Below are 16,406 nucleotides of genomic sequence, written 5' to 3'. Positions count from 1 at the left end.
TGTGCTGTGCCACAGGCAGAAAATAGGAGGGACCAAGGTGCACCGGTAGCCCAGGCCCCCGCAACAGCAGGGAAATGATTGCGATATGCCCAGATAATCCTGGCAAGTGACCCACTCCCCACATTTAAAGTTTAGAAAAAGGCAAAAAAACCCAAGGTCCCTGCCAGTCTGGCTGGGGGAAAACTCCTTCCCACCCCACCTATGGCGACCAGTGAGACCCTGAGCATGCACGAAAGAACCAGCTAGACAAGCCCCTGAGAGAATGCCCCCTCAGAGCCCTGGCCCTCCCCATCCAGTGTCCCATCTCCAGCCATGGCCAGCCTTGATGCTTCAGAGGAAGGAAATTAAAAAACAAACAAACCCAGAATACATGGGGGGTGGAGGGGTGGGGGGAGAGATCCCTTCCTGACCCCTGCAGGTTGCTGGCTGAAGCTTTAGGACCATAAGATGTAAACTGGAAGTGAGTCTGTCGCGGAGTTGGGACTCACCACCGCAGCGCGTCCTTCTGTTCAGTCCGGGAATTAGCTCTCAATAGTCTTGGAGTGCTCTCTGCTGGCGTTGTCCCATCTGTCTCTTGTCCTCTGTCGGCATCCAGACCTGCGTTGCTCCCCACTCGTTGGTGTCCTCTTCAGGACACTGCCCTCTGGCAGTGCCCCTTAGTCCCCCCTCGCCCCCTTCTGGGGGGGCGGGGGTTAACTGCAGTGGCCACCCGCAACCTCACAGTCTAGCCCCTGGCTCAAAGGCTGGTTGCAGCCTGCTCTGACCGCTTCTCCACCACCAGGTGCAGTACAAGGGGGAAAGGGGGGACCCAGGCCTGCCCACTACTCTGGGTCCTGACCCAGGCACCCTCTACTGGCAGCCTCCCTGCCCTACTTCTCTCCCCTTGTCCAACTGTCCCTGGGCCACTTCCCCTCTGGCCCCTCACACCCTCTAGGCCCTTTCTATCAGGGCCTGCAGTCTGGCAGGTATTGGGCTGGAGCCCTAGTATGCCCCCCCCCCCCGAGCCTGCCCAGCACTGCTCTGTCCGAGGTGCTAGTCTCCTGCTCTGGAGATAGACCCTCCCCCATGAAGGTCTGGGACAGACTGCCTGCGCCCTTCCTGGGCTGCCTTTATATAGGGTCTAGCCTAGCCCTGATTGGCTGGCTCTAATCTCGGCCCTGATTGGCTCTCAGTAGGCCCTTCCCTAATTGGCTGCCGGCCTGCGCAGCCGCTCTGGCCTACTCTAGCCCCCTCTCTCATGGGGGTGGGGCAGCCGCCCCACCACAGAGCCCCAGGACTGTTGAGCCCTACCCCCTGCCATCACGAGCAAAACCATCATACAATCACACTCATAAATTTGTCCACCTCTCTTTTAAAACTAATTTGGTTGTTTGTCCCCAGAACTCCTATTCAGAGGCTGTTCCAGAACCACACCCATCTCATGGTTAAAAATCCACTTCTAATGTCCAGCCTGAATTTGTTCATGGCCAGTTTATATCCATCTGTTCATGTGCCAACATTGTCCTTTTTCTTAAATCACTCTTCATCCTCACTGGTATTTACCCGCCACCTCTCAATGTATTACTAGAGAGCAATCAGATCCCCTTTCAGCCTCCTTTTTGCTAGACTAAACAAGCCAAGCTCTTCCAGTCCTCTCTGATAAGATTGGCCCTCCATTCCCCTCATCGTCCTAGTAGCCCTTCTCTGCACGTGCTCCAGTTTAAATTCACCTTTCTTGAACATGGGAGCCAGAACTGTACACAGTGTTCCAGATGAGGTCTCACCAGTGGCTTGTACGATGGCATCAATATTCCTCTATCTCTACTGGAAACACCTCACCTGATTTGCCTGCTTCACAGCCATATCACATTGGTGGTTCGTGGGTATCCTGTGATAGACTCACACATCCAGGTCTCTCTCCTCTGTCATTTCCAACTGATAAACCCACAACTTGTAGCAAAAATTCTTATTATTAGACTTTGTACTATTGAATTTTATCACATTTCTGTCACTCCCATCTTCAAGATCATCTAAATCTTTCTATGTAATATTTTGATACTTCTCTGTATTGATGATGTCTTCTAACTTCATGTCATCAGCAAATTCCATTGCCACACTCCTACTTTTTGTGCCATGGCCATTAATAAGTACTAAATAAGTACTAAATAAGATTGGTCCCAAGACTGATCCTTGAGGAACTCCACTAGTAACCTCCCTCTAATCCAATAATTCACCTTTCTGCACATGTTGCCTTCTCCCCTTTAGCCAGTTTCTTATCTATCTTACAATTCTTGTACTGATCCCCATCTTCCCTAATTTTACTAATAATTTCCCATATGCTACAGTGTCACTGAAGTCCAAGTATTTTAGATCTACAGTTCTTTCCATATCTAAAAAATCAGTTATTTTTTCAAACGAGGAACATCTAAGAACGAAAAACGTAGGCCAGACTTATACAATCAGGGACTGTACCCTGGGAAGCAGTGACCCTGAAAAGATTTGGGGGTCATGGTGGATAATCATCTGAACATGAGTTCCCAGTACGATGCTGTAGCCAAAGGGGCTAATGCAATCCTTGTATGCATAAACAGGGGAATCTCAAGTAGGAGTAGAGAGATTATTTTACATCTGTATTGGCACTGTTGCGACCACTGCTGGCATACTGTGTCCAGTTGTGGTGCCCAAAATTCAAGAGAATGTTGATAAATTGGAGAGGAATCAGAGAAGAACCATAAGAATGATTAAAGGATTAGAAAATGTCTTATAGTGATAGACTCGAGGAGCTCTGTCTATTTAGTTTAACAAAGAGAAGGTTAAGGGATGACTTTATCACAGTCTGTAAGTACGTACATGGGGAAGAAATATTTGATAATGGGCTCTTAAACCTAGCAGGCAAAAGTATAAAGTAATCCAATGGCTGGAAGTTGAAGCTAAACAAATTCAGACTGGAAATTAGGTGTAATTTTTTAACAGTGAAGGTAACTAACCATTGGAACAATTTACCAAAGATCATGGTGGATTCTCTACCACTGGCAATGTTTAAATCAAGACAGGATTTTTTCTAAAAGATCTGCTCTAGGAATTGTTTTGGGGAAGTTCTCTGGCCTGTGCTATACAGCAGGTCAGACTAGATGATCACAATGGTCCCTTCTGGCCTTGGAATCTATGACTCTGAGTCTCTGGGAGGTATCAAGCTGTTGGTCTTAATAACATTGAGGATGTGCTACATAGTTGGAGGTATTTAAACCTTCTTTCCTGCCTTTCTCCCTCACCACCAAAAATGCAATCTTGAGCGGTGAATTTGCCTGGCGTGAGACTATTCCCGCCTACCGAAACTGAGAGACAGTTTGCAGCCAGCCCTGCCAAGTACATTGTGGTGCACAGAATGGCTGAGGCAGTGGGAGTCTAGCACGCTCACCCAGAGGAAGCTATTGGCCGGCATTTTCAAACTTGCCTGCCCCATAGTGGGGATTTCAACCCAGGCCTCCCACATGAGTGCACTAACTGTGGGGCTTTTGGGTATTGCAGGCAAAAACCCCACCCTCCTCAGTTTTGTGCATGGTGCATAAGTCCCCTTGTGAATCTAGCCACAAATATTGAAATGATTCATTTTGACATTTCCAAAATATTTATTCTTTTTTATTCAACTGCAACAATTTGCTGAAATTGACATAATTTTGCAAAATGTTTTGATTGACCAGAATCTGCATTTTTTTAGTGAAAAAAGGTTTTGGATGAAAATTTTGCCCAGCTCTAGGTTAAAGGCCTAATTTTAAGCAACCAAGTTTGATATTTTTGGCCTGTAGTACTGAATCCTGGTCTGTTGAAGTACATAGGAATTTTGCCATTGGTTTTGGCCAAGGATTGGGCCCATTGTGTCCACTGTTCATGGCTTAACTCCACAGTCCTGAAATACTGAGGAGCCTATGAAGTTTACAAAATGTTTTCATGGGGTTTTGGTTTTGGGGACCTTTTTAAGATGCACTCAGGAAATTGCAGTTTAAGTTTTCTTTAGGATTGATAAAAGCAACCAACATTTATCATGTTGTGGCGGATGTGAGCAGACCACTTCTTCTTGGTAAAGTTTGACTTAGGGCTGGTTGAAAATTTTCCATCAAAACTTTTTGTCAATGGAAAATTAAGTTTTTAACTAAACAAAATTTTTGCATGAAATGTGTCTGCTTTCTACAGAACATTCCATCTGAAAAACTAAAAAAAATTAATCTGAAAATGAAAAATTTTGATTAAAACCTGAAAACACTTGAGTGAAAATCAATTTTTTTAAAATTTGGAAATGCCATCACAATGGCTTATGAGGGTTGTACTTCAGATTCCTCATGACCCCTTCCCCTCTATAGGCTGGGTGCCCTGGCTGGACTACAGCTCCCATGATGCACTGCAGCTGGGGACTCCCATGATGACAGCTGTGCAAGGAGGGACGATAGTGCATTATGAGAGATGTCGTCCAGCCAGAGACCCCAGGCCAAAGAGCAGAATGGAGACATGTGGCACCAAAAGTGAATATGGGCTGGATGAATGGACTATAAGGTGGATAGAAAGCTGGCTAGATCATCGGGCTCAACAGGTAGTGATCAATGGCTCCATGTCTAGTTGGCAGCCGGTATCAAGTGGAGTGCCCCAAGGGTCGGTCCTGGGGCTGGTTTTGTTCAATATCTTCTGGAGGATGGCGTGGATTGCACCCTCAGCAAGTTTGCAGATGACACTAAACTGGGAGGAGTGGTAGATATTCTGGAAGGTAGGGATAAGATACAGAGGGACCTAGATAAATTGGGGGATTGGGCCAAAAGAAATCTGATGAAGTTCAACAAGGACAAGTGCAGAGTCCTGCACTTAGGACGGAAGAATCCCATGCACTTCTACAGATTAGGGACCGAGTGGCTAGGTAGCAGTTCTGCAGAAAAGGACCTAGGGGTTACAGTGGACGAGAAGCTGGATATGAGTCAACAGGGTGCCCTTGTTGCCAAGAAGGCTAACGGCATTTTGGGCTGTATAAGTAAGGGCATTGCCAGCAGATCGAGGGACATGATCATTCCCCTCTATTTGGCATTGATGAGGCCTCATCTGGAGTACTGTGTCCAATTTTGGGCCCTACACTACAAGAAGGATGTGGAAAAATTGGAAAGAGTCCAGCGGAGGGCAACAAAAATGATTAGGGGGCTGGAGCACATGATTTATGAGGAGAGGCTGAGGGAAGTGGGATTATTTTGTCTGCAGAAGAGAAGAATGAGGGGGGATTTGATAGCTGCTTTCAACTGCCTGAAAGGGGGTTCCAAAGAGGATGGAGCTCGGCTGTTGTCAGTGGTGGCAGATGACAGAACAAGGAGTAATGGTCTCAAGTTGCAGTGGGGGAGGTTTAGGTTGGATATTAGGAAAAACTTTTTCACTAGGAGGGTGGTGAAGCACTGGAATGGGTTACCTAGGGAGGTGGTGAAATCGCCTTCCTTAGAGGTTTTTAAGGTCAGGCTTGACAAAGCCCTGGCTGGGATGAGGGGGGAGGGATAGCTCAGTGGTTTGAGCATTGGCCTGCTAAACCCAGTTTGTGAGTTTAATCCTTGAGGGAGCAGTTTGGGGATCTGGGGCAAAAATCTGTCTGGGGATTGGTCCCACTTTGAGTAGGGGGTTGGACTAGATGACCTCCTGAGGCCCCTCCAACTCTGATATTCTAAGTGCAACTCCCATCAGGCACTTTCATAGCATTTCTGAATGGAATTTTTTTAATTTTAGCCAGAATTGTTTGGTTTTCTTCCAAAAAATTTCATTTTTTATTTTTTTGCCAAGAACCTGAAATTTTCCACATAAAAACCTTCCATTTTCTGACCCACTCTAGTTTTATCATGAGATCTGCTTTGGATCTGAGGAAATGAGCAAGATTTTGAGTACTGTACAGGACTGAAAAATGTTGTCAGCTCACTGCAATAGTAATGAACTTGGATCTTTATTAATATTTTCACAAATCTCTGCACCATAGTGGATGATCTTATTCCCACAAAGAAGGATCCTAGGAAAGAAACGTTTCTCAGCTCTGCTTGCCGACGAGAAGGGAGTGGTAATGCTGAGGGATTCTTTTCACCTCACTGGTTTCACCACGACAATGCACCCTGACAAGGACCGTCAGACCTAGTTAATCCAGATCAGTGTGTGCTTTCAATATAAACTCCTCAGACTCTGTATTTGAATGAATCAATGGACCATGCGTGTTCCAGGAGGGATTGTCGTCCAGTGATAAGTGTGGGCAAGAAGGGTTCCGGACTCCTGGCTTTTGCTTCTCACAGCTCTGGGGCAGATTGTAGCCTCCGGTGGCAGGGGCCCCGGCGGAGGAAAACTCCATGAGATTCCTATTGTCATGTTTTCTCCAAATTATACCATTGGGGCAAGGGGGTTGTCCCACCAAAGAAGGAGCAGAGGTTCAGACCCTAAGACCCACAGCTCCCCGACATATAGCAGATAAAGGACCAAACATGCAGAGCCCCCGTGCCGCTGCCTCAGCTCTGGGGTCCATGCTCTTCTTCCAGCTTCCTGGTTCCAATGGAGCAGGCAGGTCCCCCTCAGCAGGAAGGTGCTTCCAGAGTGCCGTGCAGTGCTGCGTTGCAGTGCCTTATCGATGGTGTGATAAGTCAGCTCCCTCCCTTCCTGGGATTCGGTTCTATGGGCCTACATAAACTGACTGTATCTCTCTATCAGGCCTCTTGCCATCCTCTCCCACGCTCTGTTCCTCACCCCCCCGCTATGCCCCCCTTCAGGCCACTTAAGTGTGCCCATGGGAGCAGGATGGTGACTCTATTCCTCTGCAGAATGTGACGCCTCTGTGACTTAATGGGGGCTGCACGTAGGTGGAAAGGAAAATACAGGCCAAGTCCTGCACAGTCGTACCAGCACAAATTGATGTGGCCTACTTCTGATCTCAGGGCTCATATACGGTTTGGTGGTCCATGCACAGGTCTCCCGTTCCCACCTAGAAATAGTGGTGGTGAGGCTAGTTCTCTCCTGGGTCGGCACTTCCTCCTTTCCTGGGACCCTGTGGAGGGCTTTCGAAAGAGAGCTGGCCAAGGCAGCGATGGAGATATGTGACTTACTGGGATACAATCCAGACTAATGAGTGCTGTGATAAACCTGTACCCTGGTATGTCACGGGGGACCTACCCATCTTTGTCCAAGGGGCCCTGTCAGAGCTTGGGGGTAGTGTTCTTACCCAATGCTAACAACAGTGCACACCAAGGCCTGGGATAGGCCTGGTGCCTGGGTAAAGTTTTAAACATAACTTTAGGCCTGGGGATGGCCAGGGGATGGGACTAGGTCTGTGGCTTACAGGGACAGGGACGTGGGAGCTGGAGCCACAGCAGGTGTGGGGTAAGGCTAGGACTGAGGGCGATAAGTAGAAGTCATGGCTTCAGGACGTGAGTGGGGCCTGGCACCATGGGGCAGGGAAAGGCCAACGAGAGCCTGCGCTAGGAATCAGGGCTGGGTGCCCTACGTGGGGCTGGGAGTGGAAGGAAGAGTCCTGGCAGGCAGTGTGGGGACCATGCCCGGGAACTGCAGTACCAGACGGAGCAGTGTGCACGGAGAGGGAATGCTGCCTGCAAATTGTGGCTAGGGGTATGGCCGAAACATGACAGCGTGTGGGTGGAGGAGGGATGTTGGGGGGGGGGGGGGGGGGGAGGGCAGAAAAAACACAAAGCCACCGACTGCTGTAATAACAGGTTAAAATTGCTCTAATTCTGAAAGCCTTTCTCCCAAAGCTGTGTGGGAACTGATGGCAGCCAGCACCTCTCTCTTCAGTAGCGTAGTGATGTAGGCTGAGGTCCAGGCCTGCTCTGCACTGTGTGGTGTTCGCACACTCTGTGCTTCTGGGGCAGGGGGCTGGCTACAGCAGCCTGCACCAAACTCCACTATCATTGGTGTATAGATGACCACATTCTGTAGGGGATCTCGAGAGTACAACAGGTTTCCAAATTGGTTCAGTTGTGTTTGAAGCCTGAGGACTGATTATGTCCTGACTTATGTTGTGTGGTTCATTTCATTTTTAAGGCCTGAGATGTCCGAGGATTTGCTAGCGTGCGACTAATGCACCCAGGGACTCAAAATGAGTGTGCCAAAGCAGCTGAGTTGGCGCAGTTATACCTCTAGGGAGCATGGGAGGGTGCTGGTGGATACCGGATCTGTTCAGCACTTCCATGCAGGGCCTTTATAAGTGCTTGACAAAAGAGCAAGACCTGCTAGCCTAGAGGGCTCTCCGCTGTCTCCTAGAGGCTGCACTCTGAATGCAGGAAGTGTGGCTCTTACTCTGATTTTGCTAGGCAAGGGACTGGAGCAATAGAGGCGAGCCTCAAACACAGTGCCCAGTCCTGCAGAGCCTTGCTCACATGAATAGCCCTCTGGACTACTGTAATTTCCTGTGGTAGAAGGGTCACAGACTGCAGGGATGGTCCCAGCTTAAGAGCCTGATTGAAAGCCAGCTGGAGTCACTAATAATCTCCTTTACTTCAATAGAGATGTACTTAAAATTAGAGCTGGTAACACAGAATGGCCATTTGCTTTCACAATTTTGAAGGAAACAAAACGATTTTCATTTCACTTGATTTTTTGTGTGTGCAGAATTTCCCAATTTTCATTTAAATGAGTTGAAGCCAACACATAAAAATGGTCCTGAATTATTTTAACAAAAATTGTAAAATTTTGAACCATACAAACATTTTTTCTTAAAAAAATCATTTGGTTCTAACAGGCATTTTTTAAAATTAACAATCCAAAAATTGTTAAAACCTTTTCAAGGAGAAATTTGCAACCAGCTATAGTTAAAATAGGCAACGCCCTTTTCAAGTCAAGTTGCTGTCAAGCCTTTGTGCTCCAAAATAAAGATGGTGTTCAATGCAGGCTAAGGTTAAACCCGGGCAGTGACAAATGCAGATTCATGCACCCGTAACATGAGTCTGAACCTTGCCTTCACTTTGCCAGTCAGCTGACTATGCAAATAGACTCATCTGTGCCCAGTAGGAAACTACTTCTTCAAATTAGGGGGGAAATTGTACAGATCAGACACCCTCTGCTCCCTTCCAATGTGTATCTGGCTCCTGTTCTAGACATTGTAGCTTTGTTGCACGTCTGACATGTGAACCAACCTGAAGGATGTTTTGTGGAGCCCAGATCAAAATGCTTCATTTCATACCCCTTCTGTCTCCTGTGTCTTCCTAATGGAGAGGTTGGGGGAAAATCCTGAACGTTCGTTTGGTTTTATATCAGACTAGGTTTTCACTTTCATTTCAACTGATTTTTAATTTAATTTACTGTTATTTCTAATTCTTTTAATAGAATATTTTTGTTTATCGTGTTTTATTTCCAAACATGATTTTTTGAAATTTTGAAATAATCAAAAATTTAAAAAAAGCCCACCCAAAGAAATTCCACCTCTCATTAAGCCAGTCAATCCAAAATTGCGATGAAAGTGCAGAGAGAAGGGGGAGGGGAAATGCTTTCATTGTTTGGTTTAATCTGTTCTCCCCTCTTTTCCTTCTGCTATGTCACTTTGCTGATCAGCTGTTCACAGGGTGGTTTTCTGTATAGGTTTTTAAAGAACACTTCCTTTTGGCAGTTTTTCTATTTGAAAAACAGGAAATGGATTTTAAACAACAAGAAGAAAATTGTGCCCAGCTCTCTGCCAAGGGCCATATTTGCTACTCACTAGAGAAATGCATGCTGGGAATATGCCAAATAAAAGCAAAAAAAAAAAAAGATGTGGCTTTATTTTAACATGCATGAAAAGGTTCCTTATGTTTTGTCTGTGTCACTGGCAGAGGGAGGAACCACGCCCTGGACTGCAAGGTTGTGATCATTTTTAGTAATGATGCTTCCGCATGCAGCACTCTGGTGGAAGTAAGGGCTCCTCGTGCGTGTGAAAGCATTGCCCCAGATTGCTTCCAGCATCCCTGCCCCACAGCGATGGATTGTGGCTCACACCGGACCCAACCACCACCGCCAGTTGTCCTCCAGCAGGACAGGGGCGTGTTTGTACTGTACGTCCTGTGGCTGAAGTAACTCCTGCACAGGCAAGGGGGGATGGACAGGTGGGCTGGTGTCCTGCCTATAGTACAGGAGCAATGGGCTTTCCTTCCCTGCTCACTGGGTACTGCCAAGGCCCTTCCCTCCTCCCCATAGGAGTGCTCAGGGGGACTCCATCCATATTCTCATCGCTGGATGCTGGATGCTTGCCCCAGGAGAGCCCTCTCTGGTGCCCAATGTTCTCAGTCAGCGGCGGAAAATCCCAGTCTACGGTTGGCCATTGGAGGAAGGAGTTCATTCCTAGTACCATTCCCATCACACTCAGAGATTCTTTTATTGGGGAATTAGGTGGTTCAGTGTGCTAAGGAGCCATGGAACAGCGCCTCCAACAGTATATCTGGCTCCTGTTCTGATGGGCCCACTGACCTTTCATAGCCAATCTACAGCAGAGGAAAACTTCAACTCGCTACAGCTCTTCAGTCTTTGGGCCAGGTTTTGCCCCTCTGTAAGCTGATGCAACGCCATTGACGTCAGTGGAGGTGCACCTACTTACCCAGGTCTGAATCTGGCCCCTTATATTTTTAATCCATTGGACTAGACATAATGGTATCTGTGGGGCCTTCAAGCAGAAAGACAAAGAAGCAATTTCAAGGCTTCTCTGAAATAAGCAGAAGATGATGGCCTCTGAAGAGGAGAAGCTTTAAATGGCCTCTCGCTATTTTTGGGCAGGACATAGAACGCATTGTTCTGAAACACACAAAATAACGTGTTGGGAACATTGTTTTTAAGCCCTTTGTCTCTGTGGGTAATTACCAAATGGCGAAAGGCACATAGCTAAAGTCAATGCCTTGGCTGTACTACCCCTCACGTTTTTCAGGCAGTTTATGAACTCAGATATAAAAGAGTTACCTTTCACCAGTATGATTAAGAAAAGGCCAATGTAGCTTTGCTGCTCATTGAAGCATGAAGCGTGTTTAATTTAATAACGCTGATAAATCTTAAAGCCAGGAGCATTTGGCTAACACATGACCCACTTTTTCAATCAATTGGAAACATTTACATAACTGACTGATTCAGGGTTCTGCATTTGTTGGATACGGAGGAAGGAATAAAAACACACAGTTAACAGAAACAAACCCCTCAAATCGGTTACAGCTCAGATAAGTGTCTCTGATAAGGATTTGCTAAACCATTCCTTGCATATGCATTTCATACATGATGGTGTACATCTTGTAACTGAAAGATGGCAAATTCGATCAGACCTTTAAATGTGAGTTGTGAACCAGACATTCAGGGCTACATTGTGTTTTCCCTCTTGCCGTGTGCAAGGGTCGGCACATTGGTGTTTCCTGTTGTTGTAGGGGTATTTGTCTGCTGAGCCCTCCATGCCAGGTCCTTTCTGCTGGCTGTTGCATTGTAGGGGTGGAGCCAAAGGTATACCCACTCCCCACCCCTCCTGCCCACCTGCTTTGTCCCTGCATGCCTCGAGCCACGGGCTGGGGAGGCCATGCAGGAGTGCAGTGGGAGGCCTCGCAATCTCTTTTATGTAGCCCACCTCCCAAGATAGCCTGAAGAGTGTGGCCCAGCATGCTGGGACGTCTTGGCTATTTGTAATATTGGAAAGCTGTCCTACGCCGTGTGAGGTGTTTTCTCAGGCTGTGTGTGCAATGCGTTTCCCCCACGACCCCGCTCTGCTGCACCGCCTGAGCCGCTAGGATGTGCTCTGGGGGCGCCAGGCTCTGCCACCATTACTGCTGGGGCTCTGCAGGCCATCCCATTGATTCCAGTAAGAAGGCCAGGATCGGCGCCACAGGGCCATCGGTGCAGGGAGAAGCAATATGTTCCCTGGTCAGGCTATGAAGTAGCTGCAATTGCTTGTGCTTCATTGTTTATACTCTTTTCTAGTCTCTTTCCTGATGTTCTTAATGCAGGGCGCTGGCGCCAACCTGCCCCTTCAGGGGTTCATTGTTAGGTGGGAGGAGGGAGGGGTGGCGAACTATTTATTGACTGAAGCTGCCAGACTATGGCACTACCACCCTGCCACTTTGATCCCACTTGCACTCATAAAATGAGGGCAGCTGAACCCTTGGGCTGACCCCAAGTTTTTCCCTCCAATGGCTGCACCAAGAACATACCTGCCAGGAACTGCCTGCCTTCTCCCCTCAGCCCCCCAAACAATGCTTTTCTCCTTGACATCCTTGACTCCCCCTCCTGGATCCTTGAGCACCCGTGTCCTTTGTCTCCTTTTCCTACTGCTCTGGAAGGCTCAGTGTCATGCTGACCCCACAGTCTGGGTGGGGGGTGCAGCTCCCTTCAAGAGGCCAGAGCTCCCTGCCCCGGGGGGCTGAGCTGTCCTAATTAGGACTGTCCCTCCTGGAAATGTATTTTCTCTGTGTGCAGCAGTTGTGGCTAAGATGCCCTACAGCCTGGGGCAGAGAGACCCTGTGGCCCCATTACTGCAGGACTGGCAGAGCTGGCAGCTAATTGAGGGCACTCTTGACAGCATGCCAGGAGCCCTGGGGCTCTGCACCGTCAGGTTGGGGAAGGCGACTGCTATGAGTTTGGAAAGAATCAGGATCCACCAATGAGAGCCTTTCCCCTGTGAATTTAGAGACAGGAATAGAGTCATTTATAAAGTGCATTAAACAGGCAGGGATTAGGCAGCCCCTGAAATCGGCTCGGATGGATTTTGCCTTCTGAGGGTAAATAGAGCTTTAGTTTTCACTCCGCGAGGGAGAGACCCAACTGACTGGGGACCTGTTTCAAGCTGTGACATGCAGTGAGCAAGCAAAACACACTTTGAGTTACTAATTACTGATTCCCCCTCCCTCCCCCCGCTCTCTCCATCACATCTATACTCCTGCCCACAGCCATCAGACTGGTCTTTAATGGTTGGTTATCATTCGACTTTTGTAAAAATAAATGATGCCTAACAGATGCTTGTAAGCTGCCTGAAATACTCTGTGACTAGCTAGCAGAGCCCACCTTCCTCCTGAACTGCCCAGGGCACAACTGCACCCTACAGCCTGCTGGATAATCAACTCTTACAGAAATGATCCCCCATTAACTGCCCCTCAAGCCGTCCCCTTGGTCCTGCCTGGAGCTCGGGAGACCTCCCATGAGTGCTGCAATCCCTGCACACGCCTAATGCAGAGGATGAAAGGGTCTGAGCGTCTTCGCTGTTGCCGTTTCTGTGTAAATTGTGGCGTGGCTGTGCAGGGGTTGTGACATGCCTTATTTTCTCTGCTGGACCAAGTTCAGAAGAGTGATAAATGGTGCGAGAGGGTGGCAGATGCAATGTCACCACTTTCCATCCCCGTAGGTATTTCAGCCCGGTCCGAAACGGAGGATGTTGTTCAGCAGAACACACCTAGACTAGACAACGTGATTGAAACACTTTGCCAGTGGTGATGGAGAACCTGGGGAGCGGTTAGAAGGGAAACAATGGGATTCATTTCCCATTCCTCTCTGGTAACATAAAGAGGTAGAAATTGCCCCAGGGTTGGTCCAGGGAGGGGGCAGGAGGTCAGGCCAGTGAGGGGGACTCCTGGGAGGGGAAGAGGAGAGTCAGGCTAGTGTGGGGGGGGGGAGTGGTGGCAATTGTTTCTGCCTCTCAGCAAGCCTAAGAATAGGGAAGGTGCAAAGATGGCTTAGAGCATTAGACACCCTGATGGGCGCAGTGGGCTGGGGAGGACGGCAACCAGAGCGGAAGGGCTATGGGGAAGGTGACTCTAGTAGATAGTACAGTCGATGTGTTTAGAGATAAAAGGAGATGGGGAGGTGGTAGGAGAGTGAGGCAGGGTCATGGGTCACAGGGAGGTAATAGGAGAGTAAGGCAGGATCAAGGGTCAAGGATGGTTGGAACTGGTTGGAGAACCAGTTTTGCGGGGGGGGGGGGGGGGGATAGCTTAGTTGTTTGAGTATTGGCCTGCTAAACCCAGGGTTGTGAGTTCAATCCTTGAGGGGGCCATTTAGGGATCTGGGGCAAAAATCTGTCTGGGGATTGGTCCTGCTTTGAGCAGGGGGTTGGACTAGATGACCTCCTCAGGTCCCTTCCAACCCTGGAATTCTATGGTTCTAACCACACTCAGAGATTAGTTATCAATGGCTCACAGTCAAACTGGAAGGATCTGTCCTGGGTCTGGTTCTATTCAATATCTTCATCAATGATTTAGATAATGGCATAGAGAGTACACTGATAAAGTTTGCAGACGATACCAAGCTGGGAGGGGTTGCAAGTGCTTTGGAGGACAGAATTAAAATTCAAAGTGATCTGGACAAACTGGAGAAATGGTCTGAAGTAAATAGGGTGAAATTCCATAAGGACAAATGCAAAGTACTCCACTTAGGAAGGAACAATCATTGCACAAATGCAAAATGGAAATGACTGACTAGGAAGGAGTACTGCGGAAAGGGATTTGGGAGTTTTAGTGGATCACAAGCTAAATATGGGTCAACAGTGTAACACTGTCACAAAACAATCAAACATCACTCTGGGATGTATTAGCAGGAGTGTTGTAAGCAAGACGCGAGAAATAATTCTTCCGCTCTACTCCGTGCTGATAAGGCCTCACCTGGAATAATGTGTTCAGTTCTGGGCACCACACTTAGGGAAAGACGTGGACTAATTAGAGAAAGTCGAAACTACAGAAGAGAGCAACAAAATGATTAAAGGTCTAGAAAACATGACTTGTGAGGGAAGATTTGAAAAAATTGGGTTTGCTTAGTCTGGAGAGAAGACTGAGGGGGACATGATAACAATCTTCAAGTACATAAAAGGTACATAAATAGGAGAAGTATAAATTGTTCTCCTTAACCTCTGAGGATAGGACAAGAAGCAATGGGCTTAAACTGCAGCAACAGAGATTTAGGTTGGATATTAGGAAAACTTCCTAATGGTCAGGGTGGTTAAGCACTGGAACAAATTCCCTTAGGAGGTTGTGGAATATCCGTCACTGGAGTATTTAGGAGCAGGTTAGACAAACACCTGTCAAGGATGGTCTAGATAATACATAGTCCTGCCTTAGTGCAGGGAACTGGACTAGATGACCTCTCGAGGTCTCTTCCAGTCCTACATTTCTATGATTCTGTGGGGTTTTATGGTTGGGAGACAATGCTTATATTGTGAGGGGAAGAAAGTAGATGAGAGTGATAGGCAGTGAAAAGTGTAAGAGAGAAGTGAAAACAGGAAGAGAGTGGGTATAAGGGAGGTCATGAAACAGTATGGGATGGGGTTGCTGGGGTGAATGGAGAGGTTACAGGAAGAGAGTGGGGAGACATCTCCATCAGTGACAAGAATGGAGGAGAAGAAAGTGATGGGGAAGGAGAAGGGAAGAGGGGGACACACAGAAGGGCCATGATCCATGAGGCATGGTGCTGCCAGGGCTGCTACAATACAAATAATCATTGAATGGTGACCTCCTGAATGTGAAATGTTACTGATGGAGTTTGGTCATTCCAGTCTCTCCCAACCCTAGCTTAATCAGCCATGCACCCTAATGATGTGCGGCTTTCTCCCATCTCCTCTCTCCCCAAGGGGAGCTCCTTCTACCATAGGACTATGTGCCAGGGACATTTTTCCCAGGGCTGGCTTTACCATGAGGCGAACTGAGGCAGCCGCCTCAGGTGCCAGACTCTGGGGGGCGCCACTAGGACCCAGGGTGTAGAAAATTGTGTCTGCTGCTGGTGCATATGTATTCTCTCTGCTCTAGATGCACAGATATTGATGCGAGTGATTTAGGTGATTAATTGAGAGCCCTTTCAAGATACATTTCAACAGGATCAACTCCAAAGGCTGTTCTGGAATATACGTGCACAAATAAGCTGACCACCCTCTTTCCAAATGCTTTTATTGCTCTGCGCATACTTCTAACACTTCCTGTAACAGTTGCCAGTGGAGAACGCAGCTTCTCCAAGCTGAAGTTAATAAAAACACATCTACGCTCCACAATGACACAGGAGAGGCCGGTCGGCCTTGCAACCATCTCAATAGAGCATGAGCTGGTCCAGACTGTGGACCTTCAGCAGGAAGCAGTTCAAATCTTTGCAACCAAGGCAGCACGGAAAGCACCACTTTGATTATTCAAACAGATAAAAATGCCAGTGTTTACTATGCAGACAAGAAAAAGTTACGTTTGCTGTTCAGGCGTTTGAAAGTTAAGTGTTACTTAAAATTTTTGAACAAGGCATATTAAGTTGTTAGTTCTTTATTGGGGTAGGCAGCTGAGCAGTACCATGAGAGGAGTAGAACAGGAAGAAGGCAGAATTGAGACCTTTCGATTCAAATTTGAGCTCCCGGCCTCAGGTGCCAAAATGTTGTGGGCCGGCCCTGTTTCTTCCACCATGTAACATTGCCATGTGGAAACCAAGAGCAATTGCAGATGGCTGTAATGAATGTAGTACAGCGGTCTTCT

Source organism: Terrapene carolina, unplaced genomic scaffold (genome assembly GCF_002925995.2).
Source record: "Terrapene carolina triunguis isolate 2854851 unplaced genomic scaffold, T_m_triunguis-2.0 Scaffold380, whole genome shotgun sequence".
Taxonomy (NCBI): domain Eukaryota; kingdom Metazoa; phylum Chordata; order Testudines; family Emydidae; genus Terrapene; species Terrapene triunguis.
The sequence above is the reverse complement of the archived record's forward strand: the minus strand, read 5'-3'. Positions refer to the sequence as shown.